The following is a 26,513-nucleotide window of genomic DNA, read 5'->3' on the forward strand; positions in this document are numbered from 1 at the left end:
AGGAAAAAGGGTGAGAATTAGTATGGATATGAAGAAAGAGATAACTGCAAAGTATGAAAGTGGAGTGCGTATCTCTGAGCTGGCCAGGTTGTATATGAAACCCCAATCAACCATTGCTACTATTGTGGCCAAGAAAACGGCAGTCAAGGAAGCTGTTCTTGCCAAAGGTGCAACTTTGTTTTCGAATAAGAGATCGTAAGTGATAGAAGATGTTGAGAGACTGTTATTGGTGTGGATAAATGAAAAACAGATATCAGGAGATAGCATCTCTCAAGCGATCATATGTGAAAAGCCTAGGAAGCTGAATGAGGATTTAATTAGAAAAATGCCTGCAACTGGTGGTAATGTGAGTGAATTTAAGGCCAGCAAAGGTTGGTTTGAGAGATTTAAGAATCATAGTGGCATACATAGTGTGATAAGGCATGGTGAGGCTGCCAGTTCGAACCAAAAAGCGGCTGAAAAATATGTGCATGAATTCAAAAAGTACATAGACAGTGAAGGACTGAAACCTGAACAAGTGTTTAATTGTGACGAAACAGGCCTGTTTTGTAAGAAAATGCCAAACAGGACCTACATTACTCAGGAGGAAAAGGCACTCCCAGGACATTAGCCTATGAAAGACAGGCTTACTCTTTTGATGTGTGCTAATGCTAGTGGTGATTGCAAAGTGAAGCCTTTATTGGTGTATCACTCTGAAACTCCCAGAGTGTTCAGGAGAAACAATGTCCTCAAGGCTAATTTGTGTGTGATGTGGAGGGCAAACAGTAAGGCATGGGTCACTAGAGACCTTTTCTATGACTGGTTACACCATGCATTTGCCCCCACTGTGAAAAATTACCTCCTGGAAAATAAATTGGACCTTAAGTGCCTCCTGGCATTAGACAATGCTCCTGGTCATCTTTCAGACGTGGCAGAGCGACTTTCTGGGGACATGAGCTTCATTAAGGTCAAGTTTTTGCCTCCTAATACTACTCTCCTGCATCCCATGTACCAGCAGGTCATTGCAAACTTCAAAAAACTCTACACAAAAGCTATGTTTGAAAGGTGCTTTGTAGTGACCACAGAAACTCAACTGACTCTAAGAGAGTTTTGGAGAGATCACTTTAGCATCCTCAATTGTGTAAACATTATAGGTAAGGCTTGGGAGGAAGTGACTAAGAGGACCTTGAACTCTGCTTGGAAGAAACTGTGGCCAGAATGTGTAGACAAAAGGGATTTTGAAGGATTTGAGGCTAACCCTGAGAAGTGTATGCCAGTTGTGGAATGAATTGTGACATTGAGGAAGTCCTTGGGGATTGGAAGTTAGTGAGGAGGATGTGGAAGAGTTGGTGGAGGAGAACAATAAAGAACTAACCACTGATGAGCTGCAAGATCATTTTCAACAGCAAGAGGCCAGACATGAGGAAACTGCTCCGGAGGAGGGGATAGAGAAATTCAGGAAGTTGCCTACTTCAAAGATTAAGGAAATGTGTGCAAAGTAACTTGAAGTGCAAACCTTTTTTGATGAAAATCACCCTCACACAGCTATTGCAAGCCGTGCTGGTGACTATTACACTGACAATGTTGTGACCCACTTTAGGAAAGTCATAAAGGAACGGGAGGTACAGGCCTCTATGGACAGATATGTTGTGCAACAGAGGTCCAGTGACTCTCAAGCTGGTCCTAGTGGCATTAAAAGAAGGGAAGTAATCCCAGAAAAGGACTTGCTACCTCAAGTCCTAATGGAAGGGGATTCCCCTTCTAAACATTAATAACATCCACACTCTCCCCTCCTCCCATCCCATCATTCATCACCAGATCTTCAATAAAGGTAAGTGTCAGTTTGAGTGTATTAAAATTAATATTTCATGTGGTAAAATTTTTTTTTTTTTTATACTTTGGGGTGTCAGGAACGGATTAATTTGATTTCCATAATTTCTTATGGGGAAAATTAATTCAGCCAACGATAATTTCAGCCAACGATGAGCTTTCAGGAACGGATTAATATCGTTAGCTGATGGTCCACTGTATATGCCTCTCTTTTGACCAATGAGATGTTTCAATCTATTATTCATCCATTTGGGATCATTTTTGTTAGATCTAATTTCCCTACTCAGAACAAAAGTTGTCTGGGCAGCTAGAACTATGCTCCGAAAAATGTCCAAGATCACCTACCTGACCCATAGTCAGGACATCCAAATTTAACCCACCCAGATAATTTTTCAGTCCCATGAAGTCTGCCAAGCGAAAATCTGGGCCAGAGATTTGATTGCAATTATCTGGGTGATTCCATGATATATTGGAACTAAGTGATTTGTGATCACTTTCCCCAAGCTCATCATTAACCTCAAGATTATTAATTAGTGACTCTTTGTTGGCAAGAACCAAGTCAACCAGATTGCTTCCTCTAGTTGGTTCTGTCACAACCTGTTCTAAAAAGCAATCCTGAACCATATCAAGAAAGTCACTAGACTCAAGATTTCCTGTCATACTGTTCCAATAAATTTGTCTAAATTTAAAATCTCCCATTATCACAACATTTTCATATCTAGATGCATTATGAATTTTGTCCCATAATAGCTTACTGCACTCCCTATCAAGGTTTGGGGTCCTATAAATCATGCCCAAAATTAATTTGTCACGACCTTCGAGAAACTGTAGCCAAACAGATTCTGTGTTCAATGTTTCTAATCTTACATCATGTCTAAGACAACAATTTAAATTTTCTCTGACATACATCGCCATTCCACCACCCTTCCTGTTGACCCTATCAGTATGGAATAGTTTATAACCCTGTATGTTGCATTCAGAAGGCATTACTCTATCTTTCAGGTTGAACCAGGTCTCTGTTATACCAATAATACCTATATTACCTACACTTGCAAGTAATCTTAGCTCATCTATCTTATTTCTTGGACTCCTACTATTTGTATAGTAAACCTTAACCCTTTCAGGGTCCGTCCCGTAGATCTACGGCTTTGCGTTCAGGGTCCAAACCGTAGATCTACGTCATGAGCTCAGCTCACTCTGATAAACTGTGAGTGGTACACTTGGGCCTAGATATGAGAGAATACATCTATGTGGTATGTGTGCACTACATAAAACAAATCCTGCAGCACACTGTGTATAATGAGAGAAAAAAAACTGAAACCAAGATTTTCGATTAAAACAGCAACTTTGCAGTGTTTTTTTGTATGTTTTTTATAGTTGTATTTGCAATTTCTTGGTCTCATTTGATAGAATGGAAGACATATTACAGAAATAGAGATGATTTTGATTGGTTTTAGCACTGGAAATGGCTTGAAACTGAGCTCAAAGTAGCGGAAATGTTAAATTTTTGTCGATGTTCAAGAGTAAACAAACAACCTCACACGTCTAATACACGCCAGCTGGTGGATCTAATACACATTCACAAATGTGGTGATGATATTTATACAATTATTACAATATTGCATAACAGTAAATCTTCTATTTTTTGGTGTGAATAAAAATTCATTATGTAAATAAAAAATCAAAATGGGATTTATTTGTAAAGCCTCAAAACGTAACTAATGAACCGAGGAAATGTTAGTTTAGTGCCAGGAATGCCTACATTGTTTATTCTGGATGCTATTTTGAAATTGGAATATTTTGAACCTTGTGTTAAATTGGCCAAATTACGAATTTCTGATCACTTTATTTTGTAGTTGAAACAGTTGACTTGGCGATTTCTTGTGCTCAATCGATAGAATAGAAGTAATACTAGTAAAATAGCTAAGAATTTGGTCGACTGGAATGATGTAATTGGCCTAAAATGGAAGTCAAAGTCGGCAAAATCGCCGATTCGTAAATATCGCTGACACATCAAAATTCGCGAGAGCATAATTTCGTCAATTTTCCATCAAATTTCGTACTTTTTGTTTTATTACGTTCACAAAAAGATTCTCTACCATTTCATAAGAAAAAATAACAAATTTTTTTTTGGAAAATTCTTGGACACTGGGGCACCACTTCAGATTTGGGCCTTGGACCCTGAAGGGGTTAAGGGAGCTAGTCACTCACTGCCCTCTGCTATCTCTCTTTGTTCGTTGATCAATTGATTTACCATTACTAGCAACTTTATTTTGAATACTGTCTTTTAAACATATTCCTGAGGTATCCCAGTAATAACTGCTGTTTTTAACCCTAATACTGCAGCCTGATTGTTTCCCACAAACACCCATACCTCTATAATCTATCAGTTTAAATTCCTAGACAAGTCATCAATTACCCTCTCAATTGAATTGGCTAATGCAACCACTCCATCCCCAGAGAGATGAACCCCACCCCTTGCATACATATCACGTTTTGCCAAAGGGGATTGCAAGTTCCATGCAGTACCTGTCTGACGCCTATAACAATCGGTGCCATTTACCGGATACCCCACACAAACATCCCAAATTTCAGTGAGAATCTAAAGGCACTAATAACAAACGGACAAATGAACAAGCACCACCTTTTCTTAGCCGGAGACTTCAATATCAACCTTGGCCTACCAGATGATAAGCCTGTAACTGATTTCATCAACAATATGAACAACACACTTCTCATACCAACAATAACTAAACCAACCAGGATGACTAAGACAAGTGCAACCATAATAGACCACATATGGACCAATATACTAGCCCCTCTTAAATCAGGGATAATCACAGACAGCACTACAGACCACTACCCTACCTTCCTCTTAACAAACATTAGTAAGCCCCCACTCGAATACAACAAAGTTTCATTTAGACTCCATGACAAGGCCTGAATAAGGAATTTCACAGCAGACCTAGAGACTGTTGACTGGCCTACAGAATTCTCCAATGCCAATGGTATTAACGATTGGACAGACATTTTTCTTAACAAGATACTTAGACAATACAACAAACATTGTCCTATAAAAATAAAACAGATCATGAATAAACAGCTCGGTTGCCCATGGCTAACCAACAGCATTCTGAAATCCATTGATAAGAAACACCAATATGAAAAGCAATATAGACAGGGCTTAATACACAAAGATATTCTTAAACAATATTCATCAGTTCTAACCAAATTAATAAAGAAAGCCAAACAACTGTACTACTCCAGCAGATTCACTGACACAAGAGGAGATATAAAAAAGATCTGGAAAACACTTTCCCAGATTCTGGGGACCCACAAACTGAAAAAAACCAAGAATATTGTCCTAACCAAACCTAATGAAACACCACTGCATCCCACTGATACAACTAACAAGATAAACGACTTCTTCTCAAACATAGGATCTGATCTCGCCAGTAAAATTCCACGTACCAACGCCCGAGCCGGGGACTACCTAGATGGGAATTTTCCAAATTCCCTCTATCTTGTACCAACTGAGCCCACAGAAGTCACCGCGATTATAAAGTCACTCAAAAATAACTCAGAGAATCTGTCTCACATCCCACCATTATTGTACAAGCGAGCGGCCCATGTCCTTTCGCATGCTATTACATTGCTTTTTAACAAGTCACTAGAACCTAGCACTTTCCCGACACTACTCAAAACAGCAAGGGTTACACCAATACATAAAGGTGGTGACCTTACAGATGTAAACAACTATAGGCCAATATCAAACTTACCATTGCTATCCAAAATCTTCGAGAAGCTCATGCACAGGAGACTATATTCATTTATAACGGCACAAAACATACTCAACCCCTGCCAATTTGGTTTCAGGAAAAATAAAAGCACTAATGATGCAATTGTAAAAATGCTAGATCTGCTTTACACAGCATTGGAAAATAAGGAATATCCGCTTTGAATTTTTATTGACCTAAGAAAAGCGTTTGACACAGTAGACCACGGCATCCTACTCCACAAACTTGACCATTATGGTATAAGAGGCCATGCGCTTGCATATTTCAAATCCTACCTTACTAATAGGTATCATAATGTCACCATTAAAGACAAAGCCTCATCAACACGGCCACTTGATACTGAAGTTCCGCAGGGAAGTGTCCTTGGTCCCCTGCTCTTCCTCATTTACATTAATGATCTTCCAAACGTATCCCAACACTTGAAACCCATTCTCTTTGCTGACGACACTACTTACATCATCTCCCACCCTAATCTTGCCACCCTCAACACCACTGTCAACGAGGAGCTGCTCAAAATTCTGACTTGGATGACAACCAATAAACTTACACTTAACACTGACAAAACCTACTACATTATGTTTGGCAGCAGAGCAGGTGTTGCGCAACTTAACATTAAGATCGACAACACTCTAATTGCCAGACATAATGAGGGCAAATTCCTAGGTCTATACCTCGACAACAACCTAAATTTCAGCACCCATATCCAACACATAACAAAAAAGGTATCCAAAACAGTGGGGATCCTCTCCAAGATACAATATTATGTGCCGCAAACTGCCCTTCTCACGCTATACCACTCACTCACTTATCCATACCCCACCTATGCTATTTGTGCTTGGAGATCAACTGCAGCAACACATCTAAAGCCAATAATAACCCAACAAAAAGCCGCAGTAAGAATAATCACTAAATCCCATCCTTGGCAACACCCCCCCCTCCCCACTCTTCATAGATCTAAACTTACTCCCTGTTCAGAACATCCACACTTACTACTGTGCAATCTACATCTACAGGACCTTAAATTCCAATATTAACCTTGACCTAAAATGCTTTCTTGATAGTTGTGACAGGACCCACAGGCATAACACCAGACACAAACATCTCTATGACATTCCCCGTGTCCGACTAAACCTTTACAAAAATTCAGTGTGTGTCAAAGGGCCTAAAATCTGGAACACCCTACCTGAAAACTCTAGAACTGCAGACACATTCATTACTTCCAAAACTACAGTTAGGAAACATCTTATCTCCCTGATACACCCCGTCAACTAACTACATGTAAACCACCTGGTGGTTCACACTTACACTCACTCACCCATTGACTATAAACACAGAAATAGGAATCTTAATCTTAAAATAATGAATCCTAACTAGTCATAAGTTTGCCTATGATACTCCAATATAGACACTATGTATTGTGCCAAAACAAAAGCATTCACATTGCTCAACTCAAAAACTATAATGTAGTCACTTAGCCTTAATACCATAATCTGTAATAATTTAAAGTTTAGAATTAATCTAAGTCTGCCCAAAATGCCTAGTCATGCTAGGTGTCCTAGTGGCCAGCTCTGTAATTAGTATTTTAAAACATGTAAACCACACAATATTCAAAATCTGTAAACCCCGCATTGTAATCCTTATAGAGAATAAACTTGATTGATTGATTGATAATTGCCCTAGACATCCATTCATTGCCCACTCCCTTTCTAGGTAAGATGCTACATATGAATGGGATCCCTCCCATAGACCTAACTACTTCTATGGCTGACCTGTACTTATCTAGCAGCTCCTGTCTCCTGCCCTTTCCAATGTCATTACCCCCAGCACTAAGGCAGATAATGGGCTTGTTCCCATTACCTGACATAATATTATCCAACCTGCTGACTATGTCACCAACACCAGCTCCAGGAAGGCACACCCTCTGTCTGACCTTTCTGTCTCTGTTACAAAAAGCACAGTCCATATATCTTACCTGAGAATCTCCTACTATTAAAATATTCTTACCTTGATTAGCAGGGGAATCAGTGGTACCTTCAACCTCACTAACCACTGAAGTACACTCGTCCTGGAAACAGAGAATCAATTTTCTACCTTCACATCTTCTCTGTTAACCCTCCTTATCTTCCTTCTTCCTGAACTGTAAACCACTTGCCAATTAAAGCGGCTGCCACTATCACTGCTAGTGACCATTTCCTTCTTACCAGCTAAATCCTTCTCACACTCACTCCCAAACTCATCTAGGCGAAGCTTCAGCCACCTATTTTCCTCCTGAAGAAATAGAACCTCCTTCTTCAACATTTTAACCTGATTTTCTAAAACACTACAACAAGCCATGGTGCTTGGTAACACCCCACGCTAACTCCCAAAGCTTAGGACAGGTATGACTGCAGGTGACCACTGACCTCAGCGTACTGACCACTGACCTCAGAGTACTTTGAAAATGCAGCAATCAAAAGCTCTTAGATGAACAAGAACACATTGGCGAGGTATTTGCACACTATCCACTCCCACAAGCAGAAATCTTCCTCATACACAGCATACCCAAGGAGAATACCAGCATCAATAAACAACTAGTGCTTCCTACTGTGTAGACTCCCTGATTCTCTTGCCCTGATTCTCTGAATAGAAACTATGGATGTAGCAGTCCCCATCACAAAAACTATCAAAGACTGCTTGACAGAGTAGAGAACAGAGCAAGATGCCTCATCTCTCACCTGGACCCATCCTGGATAGATCTGTCATTTCAGCCAAGCCTTCAACACAGAAGGGATGTGGGCGGCCTTACTGTTATGTACAAGGCCAACAGCGAGAAGCCAGCCTCTATACCACAAGACGGGCAGAAAGCAGCAGCTTCACTCTGGCTGTACCCTTCTCCGGAACATCACTTCATCTGAGATCATTTATCCCCAGGATGCCTCGAGTCTGCAACGTGCTCGTACAGCATAATGATATCAATGAGATAAAGTCAGTTGATCAAATGAAAATGCTGGTTTACAGATGGCTCCAACTTCCTCCTGATCCCTACTTGCATGTTTCATAACAATAAAAATGCTTTCAAATGAGCTGATGTAGGTAACATCTCTCACCTTGTCAATACAGTTAGGAATCCTTAACTTGTAAATAGTTTGTCAATAAAGCTAGGTATCCTTAACCTAACCTTGTCTAACCCTGTGTAAAAACAAAAATACAGTATATATATTTATTTATTTATTTTAACAGAAGCCCTAAACCCAAAACTAATTGCACGGCTGGAGTATAGTGCACGTGTGTGGTGGATGCGATAAATTCTAAGTCAGGGGAAACCAGCCAAAGCCTCCAGCTATGCCTTCAGTAATACAGATATGCCTGTAGGAGGAGTAAAACCAAGAATGCATTTGTAGTCCATTGCAACCTTTGTTTTCACATCATGGACTGGTGAAGAGTACAACTGTTACATCACGTGAACGACAGGGACAGATGTAGAATTTTGGAAGCAACAGTGATCTACCTCGCTAATACCACGGAGCAAAACAACTAAGTGTACATGCTGGCTGGACCTATTTCCAAACTGTCTGTGATTCATATAATGAAGCAATTAAAGCTGTCACCTCAATCCCACCCTTTACTGTCACCAATACCTGACCTGGCCTATACTTGATTTAGCAATTTCCTGACCTCAAATATGCCCTTTCTTTCTCCAAGCCCAACTTCATAGTGCTTATTTGCCTCACAAGACAATGTATTTGCTTATTCTTGAACACTGTACACTACTTGATAAAGCCCAGCATTGGACAGTATATTTATTTCCACTACAGTGGCAGTTACCAGGCAGCAAGCAGCTGAGACTATTGGGCCGCCCAATGTGCAGAATTCAGCAGAAGTAAAGAACCATATCATTGTCAGAGTGCCAAAATAAAATTTTCGGTAATCCTAGAAATCAGTCCTGAAGTTTTGGTATTCCAATGAACAGTACTACAAGATGTACAAGCAATTTCCATTGTGCAAACATTAGCTATAATTAGATATATTACAACAAATATAAGATGAATGTAAGTTATTTGAGAATAAAATAATGATTACTTTCTTATACTGTAACGTACTCACCTAAGTTGTGCAGTATATAGGATATAGCAGGTGACCAATATCCACGAGTGTTTGTAGCTAGCTCTTTCACACTTTAGAGTTAAATTCACTAGAAACTGTTTTCTTTTTTTACAGTGTCTACACTTGCCAGTAAATCAATGTTTTCTATGTCAAGAAGTCAAGTAAGCTGCAGTATTAACTACAGAACCTGAACAACCACAAAATTCATTAAGAACAGCCTCTTATATTTTTAAAAGGCTGGAGCCACTTTTGATGTACTGTATTGCGATGTGGGATCCCCGACCTCAATGACACCTGTTTGGGAAAAAATCAAACATTAATTTTATTTGATTAAAAGCAGGTTTACAGTTAATTTTAGGAAATTTATACACAGCAGAACAGATACATATACAGTGGACCCCCGGTTAACGATTTTAATCCGTGCAAGAGGGGTAATTGTTATGCGAAATAATCGCTATGTGAATGAATTTTCCCCATAAGAAATAATGGAAATCAAATTAATCCGTGCAAGACACCCAAAAGTATGAAAAAAAAAATTTTACCACATGAAATATACATTTTCCCACACACAAAGAGAAGGATACATGCACAATAGTAGAGTAGTACATGCACAGTATATATTGTGCATGTACTAGTCTACTAAATGAAGAATAAATGACACTTACCTTTATTGAAGATGCAGCAATGACTGATGAGACACTGTGTCCTGGGAGTGCCTTTTCCTCCTGAGTACTGTAGGTCCTGTTTGGCATTTTCTTCCAGAACAGGCCTTATCACACTGTGTATGCCACTACGATTCTTAAATCTCTCAAACCAACCTTTGCTGGCTTTAAATTCACCAATATGAGCACTAGTTCCAGGCATTTTTCCCTGTTCACCTGGGTGTTAGTCGATTTGTGTGGGTTGCATCCTGGGAGACAAGATTAAGGACCCCAATGGAAATAAGTTAGACAGTCTTCGATGACACTGACTTTTTTGGGTTATCCTGGGTGGCAAATCCTCTGGGGTTAATTGTTTCTTGGTATTCTCAATAAGCCACACCAACAACGGTGCTACAGCAGCAGCAGCAGCTGACAGTGCAGCAGCAGCTGTACCACCAATAGTAGCGATGGTTGATTGGGGTTTATTATACAACCTGGCCAGCTCGGAGACATGCACTCCACTTTCATACTTATCAATGATCTTTTTCTTCATCTCTATTGTAATTCTCACCCTTATTGCTGTAGGGTTGGCACTAGAAGCTTTCTTGGGGCCCATGGTCACTTATTTTCCAGAAAAAGCACCGAAAACACTGTAATAATACGAAATATTCCGATTGTATGCTTGGATGTTACCGCGGAGGCTGGCTGGTAAACAATGCCACCGGCGGAACATGTGAGCGCGTCTCGGACGAAAATCGGTAAGCGGGTTTTTAAGCGGTATGTGAGGCAAAATTTTTGCAATTAAAGTAAGCGGTATGCGAAATAATCGCTATGTGATGCCATCGTTATGCGGGGGTCCACTGTACAGTGGAACCTCTACTTGCGAGCATATCCATGTGCGAGTTTTTCCAAATATGAGCAGTCAATGGGTCAATTTTTTGCTTCCATACACGAGCGAAATTTCCATAAGCAAGCAGACCTCAAGGGAGGTTCCTTGATGTTGGTGAGGGGCTCTTGCTCTTGATCTAGAGAATTAGATTTCATTTGTTTGTTGGACTATCTTATTGAAACTTGGGCCATGTATGATGGAAACATGCATCTTAAAGTACACCAAAAATGAAAGAAATTGGAGCATAAATAATGGAGTTCACTTCTCAGCAATTAGCCACCCTTCAGCGGTATTTTCACATGGTTTTTATGGTTGTACTCTCGTTTTTTTTGGTCTTATTTGATAGCATGGAAGATATATTACAGAAATACACATGATTTTGACTGCTTTCATGATGAAAAGTACAGTGAAACCTCAAAAATCGAATGTATCACATATTGAATGTTTCGAAAATAAGACCATTTTTTCGGACACACTGTGTCCCTATTATCGAATGCGCCCCTATTTTCGGACCGCCGGGTACGAGACCTGTCCGCTGGCCCGCTCTGTCCGCGTCCCCACGCAGGCGCCGTGAGCAGTCTAGCTTTATTTATGCTTGAGTGAACACTAACCTGCGATCTCATTCACACATTTTACGATTATTTAATTGCATTTAGTGCTTGTGGGGCTGTGAAATAAGCTGCCATGGGCCCAAAGAAACTTGCTAGCGGTACCCCTGTGGTAAAGCAAGTGAGAAACACCATAGATGTGAAGAAGGAAATAATACAGAAGTATGAGATTGGAGTGAGACGTGTTGAGCTTGCCAGGATGTACAGAAGACTGTGGACAGTTATTTTGTGAGACAGAAACAGACGACTGTGGAGTTATTTTGTGAGACAAACAGATGATTGTAGACAGTTATTTTGTGAGACAGAAACAGATGACTGTGGAGTTATTTTGTGAGACAAACAGACAATTGTGGACAGTTATTTTGTGAGACAGAAACATACGACTGTGGATAGTTATTTTGTGAGACTGGGGTCCAATGACTCTCAAGCTGGTCCTAGTGGCATTAAAATACAGAGAAGGGAAGCAACCCCAGAGAGGGCTTTGATACCGGAAGTCCTCATGGAGGGGGACTCTCCTTCCAAACAATAACCCCAACTCCCTCTCTCCTCCTCCTTATCTTCCAGATGCCATCAACAATCTTCAATAAAGGTAAGTAAAAATGTTATTTTATATTACTATACATAATTAAAGACTATAGCATTTGTTGTGTGTATGTAAAACTGTAATTAATCTCTATAAAATGTATTTTTTTTTGTGAATATTTTTGGGTTTCTGGAACGGATTAATTGTATTTCCATTATTTCTTATGGGAGATAATGCTTCGAATTTCAGACTTTTCGAATTTAGAACTAGCTCCTGGAATGGAATAAGTTCGAAATTTGAGGTTCCACTGTACCTTGGAATTGAGCTCAACGTAGGAGAAAAGTTCGATTGCTTGGCCATGTTTAAGAGTAAACAAATGACGTCACCGTCCATTCCAATATGCAGTCGTGAATGGGTTGACATTATTTATACAATTATTGCAATAAGGTAGTAGTCTGCATAACAGTAAATCTTATATTTTTTGTGTGAATAAAAATTACAAATTATTTTTATTGTAATAATAATAATAATATTTATAATAATAATGCATATAATAACAGTATAATACAATAATAATATAATATGTATAATAATACAGCAGGGCCCCGCTTTACGGCGTTTCACTTTATGACATTCTGCTAATACGGTCATTTCAAATTATGACCAAAACTCGCTATACGGCTCCCCCCACCTGACTTTCTAATACGGTCACCGCGCCCCACCCTGTTTGTTTACATTCTTCGTGAGCTCAGTAAGCACTAAGTCTCTCCATTTTGTCTGGAAACTCCAAAATTTCAAATGTTTTTAAAAGTTATTTCATATTTTATATATGCTCTGATAATCATACTTATGTATACCTGTACTTAAATAAACTTACATACTGTGCTGGCATGCAGGTACACATTAAAATCAGTAAGAGTGTCTTATGTCTCCAGACGTCATATTAGTAATGATAATAATAATCATCGAGTCTCATTTAAATGTCGTATATTACGTTAAATACACATTTTCATTAATCCATCTATGATATTTTTTCAAAATTATATAATAAACATGATACATAACATAAAAAGATGATAAATACACCCCACAATAGAATAAATAAACATAAATATGAGATGTGGTAGCAGACGACTTGCACAAGTGACGCCATATTAGAAATGATAATACGTAATAATAATAATAATAATCACCGAGTCTCATTAAATGTTGTATATTAGGTTAATATACACATTTTCATTAATCCATCCGTGATATTTTTTTAAAAATTATATAATAAACACGATACATAACATAAAAAGATGATAAATACACCCCACAATAGAATAAATAAACATAAATATGAGATGTGGCAGCCAGATAACTTGTACAAGTGATGCCAAGAATAACATTTTCTCTAATCTAACATAAGAGAAAATGTATTACTGGGGGTAACTGTAGAAAATTATTCCTTTCATATGTAAGTTTATTCAGGTATACACAAAAACAGTTACAAAGATTATCATACATAACATATGTGTAGAGAACCTAGGATAACCCAAAAAAGTCAGAGTGACTTATTTCCATTGCCTTCACTCAGAGCATCATTTCTACTCAAAATGATGTTACATAAGAATGGGAGTGTTCTTCTTTATTTATTCTACCGTATCAATGTAGAGACAACCTGTACACAATGTAACTTGTACACAAACCAGACGTGTACACTGTTTACAAAACTTACCTTCGCCTGGTTTGTTTACATAACTCTGCGCCTGTCCTCTCTCATGCACTCATTCTTTCTCTCATTTATTCATTTTATCTCATTTACTTACTCCTGACCCTACATTAAGACTACAAATATTTTAAGGTAAGTAATGAGTGAACTGTATATACATTTTATCGCTCTGGGATGCTTAAATGTAATAGAATATTATGTGTGGGTGGGTTGGCCTGGTATGGTAGCCCAGCTGACTACCATACATACCACACTTGATTTTTTACAATAAATACTACTCATCTCACCCTATATTTTAAGGTAAGTAATGAGTGGTCAGTGGTCAGTCGTCACGTGAGGTCACGGACCCTGAGCTGCTTTGGGGATTAGCGTGGACGGTTACAAAGCATGGCTTGCTTCTGCAGTGTTTTAAAAATTGAGGTTGGAGAGTTGACGGAGGAGGTCTTGCTTCTCCAGGAGGAGATTAGGAGGCTGAAGGTCCACCTCAATGGGTCTGGGAGAGAGTGTGAGGTGGCTGGAGTTGTGGGGAATGAGGCTTCTAGCAGTGAGGTGCAGTCTGTCTCTCGCTGTGAGGAGGCTGTAGGTGGGGAGGTAGCAACAGCTACCAGCAGTGAGGTGCAGCCCAGCACCTGCTACAAGTGGCGAGTGGTTCACAGTAATGGGAGGCGCATCAGAGTAAGGAAAGTTAAGAGTGAAGATCTGAAGGTAGGAAATCGCTTCTCTGTTCTTCAGGATGAATGTACTTCAGTCGCCAGTGAAGGTAAGGGTACTACTGCCCCTGCTAATGGAGGTAAGCGCATTCTTGTGGTTGGTGACTCTCAGGTAAGATATATTGACCGTGCTTTTTGTAATAGGAATAAGATGAGAGATAGAGTGTGCTTCCCTGGAGCTGGTGTTGGGGACATTGTCAACAGGCTGGATAATATCATGTCAGGTAATGGGAACAAGCCCATTATCTGTCTCAGTGCTGGTGGAAATGATATTGGAAAGGGTAGGAGAGAAGAGCTGCTAGATAAGTACAGGTCAGCTATAGATTTCATTAAGTCTAAGGGAGGGATCCCAATCATATGTAGCATCTTGCCTAGAAGGGGAGTAGGAAATGAATGGTTGTCTAGGGCAATTGGTGTAAATTGCTGGCTAGACAGATACTGCAAGGAACTTGCAATCCCATTCATTGACAACTGGAACAACTTTTATGGCAAACATGATATGTATGCAAGGGATGGGGTACATCTCTCTGGGGCAGGGGTGGTAGCACTTGCAGACTCGATTGAGAAGGCCATTGGTGAAATGCCTATGATTTTAAACTGATGGAAGATAGAGGTATGGGTGTGTGTGGGAAACAAGCAGGTTGCAACACTAGGGTTGGAAACAGTAAATGTATAAAAGGCATTCAGCATGAAGTTATAAATAAAGACAATAGATCAGGTCAGCAAACAAAGGGGGACAGCAGAGGGCAGCAAGGGACTAGCTCCCTTAAGGTTTACTATACTAATAGCAGGAGTGTAAGAAATAAGATAGACGAGCTAAGATTAATTGCAAGTGCAGGAAACATAGATATTATTGCTATAACAGAGACCTGGCTCAATCTGAAAGATAGAGAGATGCCCTCTGAATGTCACATACAAGGCTATAAATTATTCCACACTGACAGGGTCAACAGGAAAGGTGGTGGAGTAGCGATGTATGTCAGAGACAATTTAAATTGTTGTGTTAGACAAGATATTAAATTAGAAGCATCAGCCACTGAATCTGTTTGGTTACAGCTTCTCGAGGGCCGAGAAAAACTAATTTTGGATGTGATTTACAGGGCCCCAAATCTTGATAGGGAGTGCAGTAAACTTTGTTGGGACGAAATTCGTAAGGCATCTACATACGAAAATGTTGTGCTAATGGGAGATTTCAACTATAGACAGACTGACTGGAGCAATTTGACAGGAAATTTAGAGTCAGGTGACTTTCTTGATACGATCCAGGATTGTTTTTTAAAACAGTTTGTGACAGAGCCAACTAGGGGAAATAACCTCCTTGACTTGGTTCTTGCCAGTAGGGAAACACTAATTAATAATCTTGAGGTTAATGATGAGCTTGGGGAAAGTGATCACAAATCACTCAGTTTTAATATATCATGGAATTCCCCTAATAATGGCAATCAAGTCTCCGTCCCTGACTTTCGCTTGGCTGACTTCATAGGACTGAAAAATTACTTAGGTGGGCTGAACTGGAATGACCTGACTAAGGGTCAGGTAGGTGGTGATCGTTGCCGATATGATGCTTTCCAGGGCATAGTTCTAGCTGCTCAGTCAAATTATGTTCCAAATAGGAAAATCAGATCAAACAAAAATGATCCTAAATGGATGAACAACAGATTAAAATATCTGATTGGTCAAAAGAGAGGCATATATAGGCAAATCAAAAGAGGAGAGGGGCAATTAAGAAATCGATATATTCAGTTAAAGAGAGAAATAAAAAAGGGAATTAGAAAAGCAAAAAGAGATTATGAGGTTAAAGTTGCAAGAGAATCGAAGACTAACCCAAAAGGATTCTTTCAGGTATACAGAAGTAAGATCAGGGACAAGATAGGCCCACTCAAAAGTTCCTCGGGTCAGCTCACTGACAGTGATAAGGAAATGTGTAGAATTTTTAACACATACTTCCTCTCAGTTTTTACACAGGAGGATACCAGCGATATTCCAGTAATGATAAATTATGTAGAATAGGACGATAATAAACTGTGCACGATTAGGGTCACAAGTGACATGGTCCTTAGGCAAATAGATAAATTAAAACCTAACAAATCCCCAGGCCCTGATGAACTGTATGCAAGGGTTCTAAAGGAATGTAAAGAGGAGCTTAGCACACCTTTGGCTAATCTTTTCAACATATCACTACAAACTGGCATGGTGCCAGATAAGTGGAAAATGGCAAATGTGATACCTATTTTCAAAACAGGTGACAGGTCCTTAGCTTCGAACTATAGACCAATAAGCCTAACCTCCATAGTGGGAAAATTTATGGAATCAATAATTGCCGAGGCAGTTCGTAGCCACCTTGAAAAGCATAAATTAATCAACGAATCTCAGCATGGTTTTACAAAGGGGCGTTCCTGCCTTACGAATTTATTAACTTTTTTCACTAAGGTATTTGAGGAGGTAGATCATGGTAATATGATATTGTGTATATGGACTTCAGTAAGGCTTTTGACAGGGTCCCACATCAGAGACTATTGAGGAAAATTGAAGCACATGGAATAGGAGGAGAAATTTTTTCCTGGATAGAGGCATGGTTGACAAATAGGCAGCAGAGAGTTTGCATAAATGGGGAGAATTCAGAGTGGGGAAGCGTCACGAGCGGTGTTCCACAGGGGTCAGTGTTGGGCCCCCTGCTGTTCACAATCTACATAAACGACATAGATGAGGGCATAAACAGCAACATCGGCAAGTTTGCCGATGACACCAAAATAGGCCGTCGAATTCATTCTGACGAGGACATTAGAGCACTCCAGGAAGACTTGAATAGACTGATGCAGTGGTCGGAGAGGTGGCAGATGCAGTTTAATATAGACAAATGCAAAGTTCTAAATGTTGGACAGGACAATAACCATGCCACATATAAACTAAATAACGTAGATCTTAATATTACGGATTGCGAAAAAGATTTAGGAGTTCTGGTTAGCAGTAAACTGAAACCAAGACAACAGTGCATAAGTGTTCGCAATAAAGCTAATAGAATCCTTGGCTTCATATCAAGAAGCATAAATAATAGGAGTCCTCGGGTTGTTCTTCAACTCTATACATCCTTGGTTAGGCCTCATTTAGATTATGCTGCACAGTTTTGGTCACCGTATTACAGAATGGATATAAATTCTCTGGAAAATGTACAAAGGAGGATGACAAAGTTGATCCCATGTATCAAAAACCTTCCCTCTGAGGATAGACTAAGGGCCCTGAATCTGCACTCTCTAGAAAGACGTAGAATTAGGGGGGATATGATTGAGGTGTATAAATGGAAGACAGGAATAAATAAGGGGGATGTAAATAGTGTGCTGAAAATATCTAGCCTAGACAGGACTCGCAGCAATGGGTTTAAGTTGGAAAAATTCAGATTCAGGAAGGATATAGGAAAGTACTGGTTTGGTAATAGAGTTGTGGATGAGTGGAACAAACTCCCGAGTACAGTTATAGAGGCCAGAACGTTGTGTAGCTTTAAAAATAGGTTGGATAAATACATGAGTGGATGTGGGTGGGTGTGAGTTGGACCTGATAGCTTGTGCTACCAGGTCAGTTGCCGTGTTCCTCCCTTAAGTCAATGTGACCTGACCTGACTAGGTTGGGTGCATTGGCTTAAGCTGGTAGGAGACTTGGACCTGCCTCGCATGGGCCGGTAGGCCTTCTGCAGTGTTCCTTCGTTCTTATGTTCTTATGTTCTTATATACATTTTATCGCTCTGGGATGCTTAAATATCATAGAATAGTATGTGTGGGTGGGGTGGCCTGGTATGGTAGCCTGGCTGACTACCATACATACCACATTTGATTTCTTACAATAAATACTACTTGTCTCACCCTAGATTAAGACTATAAATATTTTAATGTAAGTAATGAGTGCACTATGTGTGTATTGTACTTTTTTATTGTTTTTTGATGCCTGGTTCTATTGCTAACTTAATATATGTTAGTGTAAACTTGTTATCTAGTGTTTGTATGCATTTGTAAGTGGAAAAAGAGGGTGTTCCACTTTACGGCGGTTTCCGCTTTACGGCGGTAGCCTGGAACCTAACCAGCCATATAAGTGGGGCCCTACTGTACTTATATAATAATAATGTATTACATAATAATAATTATATTAGACAGCTTCAAAAGGCCATCACTAGATGGCAGTGTTTACCAAAACAAAGAGGGAGCGGTTGTGGCCGCCTCCACTTGTAACATAATGAGATATTTTATTCATTCTAGAGTATATATCAGGTTTCTGTTATTTATATTGTTTATTATGTCATATTAGATTAATTATGATAGATATGTAAGCCGTAGAGTTGATATTAGCGAAATTATTGAAGTACAGAATTCCGATGCCATCGGTATCCAATAAATCCGGTATGCGATACATTCTAACGCAAAAATTTTGCCTCAGTTCCCGTTAAAAAATCCTTTATACGCGATTCGTCCGAGATATGTCCATGTGTGGCCTGAACTGCCCCATGTGTGCCAGTGTTTACAAGCCAGCCAGTGTGCTTGCATCTAAGGATACATTCGGTACATTCCATATTATCACAGTGCCAACCCTTCGAGAAAAAGGGTGCTAATGACTATTGAAATGAAGAAAGAGATAATTGCAAAGTACGAAAGTGGAGTGCGTGTGTCAGAGCTGGCCAGGTTGTATACCAAACCTCAATCAACCATCTCTACTATAGTGACCAGGAAAACGACAATCAAGGAAGCTGTTGTTGCAAAAGGTGCAACTGTGATTACGAAACAGTGACCGCAAGTGTTAGAAGATGTTGAGAGACTGTTACTGGTGTGGATAAATGAAAAACAGATACCAGGAGATAGCATCTCTCAAGCGATCATTTGTGAAAAGGCTAGGCAGTTGCATGATGATTTGGTAAAGAAATTGCCTGCAACTAGTGATGTGAGTGAATTTAAGGCCAGAAATGGTTGGTTTGAAAGATTTAAGAATCGTAGTGGCATACATAGTGTGATCAGGCATGGTGAGGCTGCCAGTTCGGACCAAAAAGCAGCTGAAAAATATGTGAAGGAATTCGAGGATTACATAGACAGTGAAGACTTGAAACCCAAACAAGTGTTTAACTGCGACAAAACAGGCCTGTTTTGGAAGAAATTGCCAAGCAGGACCTACATTACTCAGGAGGAAAAGGCACTCCCAGGACATAAGCCTATGAAAGACAGGCTTACTCTTCTGATGTGTGCCAATGCTAGTGGTGATTGCAAAGTGAAGCCTTTATTGGTGTATCACTCAGAAACTCCCAGAGTGTTCAGGCAAAAGAATATCCTCAAGGCTAATTTGTGTGTGCTGTGGAGGGCAAACAGTAAGGCATGGGTCACTAGGGACTTTTTCTATGACTGGCTGCACCATGCATTTGCCCCCAATGTGAAAAATTACCTAACTGAAAAGAAATTAGACCTTAAGTGCTTCCTGGTATTAGACAATGCTCCTGGTCATCCTACAGACTTGGCAGAGCGACTTTCTGGGGACATGAGCTTCATTAAGGTCAAGTTTTTGCCTCCTAATACCACTCCTCTCCTGCAGCCCATGGACCAGCAGGTCATTTCCAACGTCAAGAAACTGTACACAAAAGCTATGTTTGAAAGGTGCTTTGAAGTGACCACAGACACTCTATTGACTCTAAAAGAGTTTTGGAAGGATCACTTTAATATCCTCAATTGTGTAAACCTTAAAGGTAAGGCTTGGGAGGGAGTGACTAAGAGGACCTTGAACTCTGCTTGGAAAAAACTGTGGCCAGAATGTGTAGACAAAAGAGATTTTGAAGGGTTTGAGGCAAACCCTGGGAACCCTATGCCAGTTGAGGAATCCATTGTGGCATTGGGGAAGTCCTTGGGGTTAGAGGTTAGTGGGGAGGATGTGGAAGAGTTGGTGGAGGAGGACAATGACGAACTAACCACTGATGAGCTGCTAGATCACCTTCAACAGCAAGAGGCCAGACCTGAGGAAACTGCTTTGGAGGAGGGGATAGAGAAATTGAAGAAGTTGCCTACTTCAAAGATTAAGGAAATGTGTGCAAAGTGGCTTGAAGTGCAAACCTTTTTTGATGAAAATCACCCTCACACAGCTACTGCAAGCCGTGTTGGCAACCTGTACACTGACAATGTTGTGAACCACTTTAGGAAAGCCATAAAGGAACGAGAGGTACAGGCCTCTATGGATAGATATGTTGTGCGACAGATGTCTAGTGACTCTCAAGCTGGTCCTAGTGGCATTAAAAGAAGAAGGGAAGTAACCCCGGAAAAGGACTTGCTACCTCAAGTCCTAATGGAAGGGGATTTCCCTTCTAAACATTAACAACATCGACACTCTCCCCTCATCCCATCCCATCAATCATCACCAGATCTTCATTAAAGGTAAGTGTCATGTATTCTATTGTTAGTAGAGTACTACAAACTATGCATGTCTTCTTCAGTTTGTGTGCATTAAACTTAATATTTCATGTGGTAAAATTTTTTTTTCATACTTTTGGGTGTCTTGCACGGATTAATTTGATTTCCATTATTTCTTATGGGGAAAATTGATTCGTTTTTCGATGATTTTGGTTTACGATGAGCTCTCAGGAACGGATTAATAACGCAAACCGGGGGTCCACTGTACTTGCATTTCAATTAATTCAAATGAGGAAAATTGACTCTGCAAATGAGCAAATCTAGTTGCGAGCAAAGTCATGAAACGGATTAAACTCGCAAGCAGAGGTTCCACTGTACAGTGGACCCCCGGCATACGATATTAATCCGTTCCTGAGAGCTCATCGTATGCCAAAATTATTGTAAGGCGAATTAATTTTCCCCATAAGAAATAATGGAAATCAAATTAATCCGTGCAAGACACAACAATGAAAAAAAATTTTTTTTTACCACATGAAATATTATTTTAAGTCAAGTAAGTCAGTCAGTCAAGTAAGTCTGTCAAGTAAATCAGTCAAATAAGTCATTCAGTTATTCATCACACACTCATATATTTACCTCATTCTTTTTAATTGTACAATCTGATGCTTCATTAAGGCCACAGGATATCTCTTGTCTAATATCGCTATTTTCTTCGTTAACTCTAAGCCTTAAATGCTAATACCTTTTCTTGCCACTCTCAGCAGCACTCGTATGCTTACTGGGTGCCATGACTGCTTGGCAGATACAAGATATGGCAATTAAAAGATCAAAACACAATTCACAAACACAGCTAGCTCCTAGAAGACAATCGTACTTGACATGTATGGATGAAGGCTGGGATGGGGGTGTCGGGGGTGTCAGGGGTGCCAGGGGATGGCAGTAGGTCTCCCCCTGCCGACACAATGATCTGACTCACAACAAGGCGGCAGCTTGAGCTGGGGAAATTTTTTTCTGCGCCAGCAAATGGAACTGTGTTAAGTTAATTTTATGAAGTGTTGTATAAAATTGCACCACAAATTTTCAGTAGTGCAATAACCAAAATGTGGCAAATAAATCCATGTAATATGAGAGTCTACTGTGTGTGTGTGTATATACAGTGGACCCCCAGCACACGATGGCATCGGCATACGTTAAATCTGGCATATGATACATTTTAACGCAAAAATTTTGCCTCACCTCATGCTAAAAAACTCGCCTCATGCGATTCGTCTGAGCGGGCCTCAGCTGCCCCATGGGTGCCAGTGTTTACAAGCCAGCCAGTGCGGTTGCATCCACACATACAATCGGAACATTTCATATTATCACAGCGTTTTTAATGATTGTACCTGCAAAATAAGTCACCATGGGCCCCAAGAAAGCTTCTAGTGCCAACCGTGCAGTAAAAAAGGTGAAAATTACTATGGAAATGAAGAAAGAGATAATTGCTAAGTATGAAAGTGGAGCGAGTGTCTCAGAGCTGGCCAGGTTGTATGCCAAACCCCAATTAACCATCGCTACTATTGTGGCCAACAAAACGGCAATCAAGGAAGCTGTTCTTGCAAAAGGTGCAAGTTTGTTTTCGAAACAGAAATTGCAAGTACTCGAAGATGTTGAGAGACTGTTATTGGTGTGGATAAACAAAAAACAGATAGCAGGAGATACCATCTCTCAAGTGATCATATGTAAAAAGGGTGGGAAATATGTACTATCGTACCACGGTCAGCTCCTGCTGCACCACTGTCAGCTGTTGCTGCACCACCATCAGCTGTTGTTGCACCACAGTCAGTTGCTGCTGCACCATGGCCAGCTGTTGCTGCACCATGGTCAGCTGCTGCTGCACCACGGTCAACTGCTGCTGCACCATGGCCAGCTGCTGCTGCTGCACCACAGTCAGCTGCTGCTGCACCACCGTCAGCTGTTGCTGCACCACAGTCAGCTGTTGCTGTACAACAGTCAGCTGCTGCTACACCACCATCAGCTATTGTTGCACCAGTCAGCTGCTGCTGAACCACAGTGAGCTGCTGTTGCACCACGGTCAGCTGTTGCTGCACCACGGTCAGCTGTTGCTGCACCAGTCAGCTGTTGCTGAACCACAGTGAGCTGCTGTTGCACCACAGTGAGCTGCTGTTGCACCACGGTCAGCTGCTGCTGCACCACAGTCAGCTGCTGCTGCACCACAGTCAGCTGCTGCTGCACCACAGTCAGTTGCTGCTGCACCACAGTCAGCTGCTGCTGCACCACCATCAGCTGTTTCTGACCAACATGACTCATCCGGAACCTGTCCATCCAGCCCTGCCGTCATTGTTTACAAGCCAGGGTGGCCGGTTGCATGCATACATTCGATACATTTTGTATTATTCCATTGTTTATAGTGCTTGTAACTGCTAAATAAGCCACCATGGGCCCAAAGAAAGCTTCTAGTGCCAACCCTGTGGTAAAAAGGGTGAGAAATATGTACTATCATACCACGATCAGCTGCTGCTGCACCACTGTCAGCTGTTGCTACACCACAGTTGGCTGTTGCAGAACCACAGTCGGCTGTTGCTGCACCATGGTCAGCTGTTGCTGCATCACGGTCAGTTGTTGCTGCACCACAGTCAGCTGTTGCTGCACAACAGTCAGCTGCTGCTACACCACCATCAGCTGTTGCTGCACCAGTCAGCTGTTGCTGAACCACGGTGAGCTGCTGTTGCACCACGGTCAGCTGCTGCTGCACCACAGTCAGCTGCTGCTACACCACCGTCATCTGTTTCTGCACCACGGTCAGCTGCTGCTGCTGCACCAAAGTCAGCTGTTGCTGCACCATGGTCAGTTGTTGCTGCACCATGGTCAGCTGGTCCTAGTGGCATTAAAAGAAGAAGGGAAGTAACCCCAGAAAAGGAGTGCTACCTAAAGTCCTAATGGAAGGGGATTCCCCTTCTAAACATTAACAACTTCCATACTCTCCCCTCCTCCCATCCCATCAATCATCACCAGATCTTCAATAAAGGTAAGTGTCAGTTTGTGTGTATTAAAGTTAGACTTTTTCACTGAAGAGGACCCTGACAAATCTAAAAGCAATGCTCTGAAACAATGTCTACAGCAGCTGATACCTTACCGTCAGCTGTATAATGTACTGCAGGGTTAAATAACCCAGAAATCCATTACAGAATTTATGCACACTCCAGTACAACCATTGACTTCAGTGCCAGAACCTCTACCATCCACCTCAGCTTAGTAGAGTCAAAGCATAACTCTCCACTCTCTTCATAATCATCAACAAACACCAGCATCTACAATTTAGGGTAAAACATACTGTAGTCTTAGATAGTAAAAACATAATACATCACGACAATGTACTACAATTACATATTAACTTTTATTTTTGTAATGTCTGGAGGTCCAAAAAAAAAAAAAAAAAGTTTGGCTTAATGGGGGGGGCTTCGAGGAACATAACCCTATTTTTCCCATAAGTTCTTCAGTTTATCTAACATGGATTTACCTAACGCAGCATTTTCAGGAATGTAACTACAATGTAATATAACAGTCTACACACACACAGAAGTGGAATGATGTCCAAATGTTTGTGGAGAAGTATCACCCTGAGCAAGCTGAAACAAGCCATCTTTGCAACAAGTTCAGTGACAGAACCATGTCCCATTTTAGGGAAATCTTAAAGAGGCACCAGAAACAGAAGACTGTGGACAGTTATTTTGTGAGACAGGGGTCCAGTGACTATCAAGCTGGTCCTAGTGGCATTAAAAGACAGAGAAGGGAAGTAACCCCAGAGAGGGCTTTGATACCTGAAGTCCTCATGGAGGGAGATTCTCCGTCCAAACACTAACCCCAACTCGCTCTCTCCTCCTCCTTATCTTCCAGATGTCATCACCAATCTTCAATAAAGGTAAGTAAAATGTTATTTTATATGTTTATTTAAATTTATTAATACATAGTTGAACACTATATTTGTTGTACGTAAAACTGAAATTAATCTCCATAAAATGTATTTTTTTTTTGTGAATATTTTTGGGTTTCTGGAACGGATTAATTGTATTTCCATTATTTCTTATGGGAAATATTGCTTCGCTTTTCAGACTCTTCGAATTTAGAACTAACTCCTGGAACGGATTAAGTTCGATATTTGAGGTTCTACTGTATTATTATTATTATAATTATTATTATTATTATACATATTATTATTTTTATTTTTATTATTATTATTACAATATAAATAATTTGTAATTTTTATTCACACAAAAAATATAAGATTTACTGTTATGCCTTATGGCAATAATTGTATAAATAATGTCAACCCATTCACGACTAAATATTGGAATGGACAGTGACGTCATTTGTTTACTCTTGAACAAAGCTAAAACAATTGAACATTTCTCCTACATTGAGCTCAATTTCAAGGTACAGTGGACCCTCGAGTTTTGGCAGCCTCGACTTTCGTGAAATTCGACCTTCGGCGAGTTTTTTTTGTCAAAATTTGGCCTCGAGTTTCGTGATTAGACTCGTGTTTCGGCAACCATCCGGTACCCGTCCACCCGTCACCGCGCTCAGCAAGCCAGTCTCCCACGCCATTCACACTCAGTGTGCCATTGTTTACCAACACGTGGCCATCACCCCGCGGGTTCATGCAATACATTTCGTAATAATCCATTGTTTTTTTTGTGCTTGCAACTGCTAAATAAGTCATCATGGACCCAAGGAAAGCTAGTGCAAGCCCTTTGGTAAATAAAGTGAGGAACGCGATCCAGAGGGATTTTGAAGGGTTTGAGGCAGACCCTCTGCCTGTTGTGGAAGGTGTTGCGGCATTGGGCAAGTCCATGGGGTTGGAGGTGAGTGACGGGGATGTGGAAGAGTTGGTGGAGGACCACAGGGAAGAGCTAACCACTGACGTACTGCAAGAGCTTCAATTGGAACAGCATTAGACCACAGCTGAGGAATTTGCTTCAGAGGAGGAGGAAGAGGGAGTGGATAAGGTGCCTTCTTCAAAGATTAAGGAGATTTGTGCCAAGTGGAATGAGTTGCAAAGTTTTGTTGAAAAGTATCATCCTGACCAAGCTGAAACAAGCCATATCTGCAACATGTACAATGACAGTGTTGTGTCCCACTTCAGGAAAATCTTAAAGAAACGCCAGAAAAAGACCTCTCTGGGCAGATATTTTGTGCGATGGGTCCAGTGACTCTCAAGTTGTTCCAGTGACATTAAAAGAAGAAGGGAAGTGACCCCAGATAAGGGCTTGCTACCTAAAGTCCTAATGGAAGGAGATTCTCCTTCCAAACAATAGTGTACACCTTCCTCCTATTCCCTCCTCCCGTCTTATATCCACCCAGAAGTCTTCAATAA

General features: G+C 40.5%; 1 protein-coding gene across 2 annotated transcripts in view; it reads right to left on the bottom strand.

Moving 5' to 3' along the window:
• Nucleotides 1–26,513, bottom strand: part of Synd (protein kinase C and casein kinase substrate in neurons protein Synd) — a 798,660-nt gene that overhangs the window by 738,695 nt on the left and 33,452 nt on the right. For both annotated transcript variants that reach the window (XM_070088932.1, XM_070088933.1), the window contains exon 2: nucleotides 9,690–9,983. The gene's annotated coding sequence lies outside the window, so the exon portion shown is untranslated. The remainder of the gene's footprint in view (nucleotides 1–9,689; nucleotides 9,984–26,513) is intronic.

The sequence above is a fragment of the Cherax quadricarinatus genome, chromosome 26, assembly GCF_038502225.1.
Source record: "Cherax quadricarinatus isolate ZL_2023a chromosome 26, ASM3850222v1, whole genome shotgun sequence".
NCBI lineage: Eukaryota > Metazoa > Arthropoda > Malacostraca > Decapoda > Parastacidae > Cherax > Cherax quadricarinatus.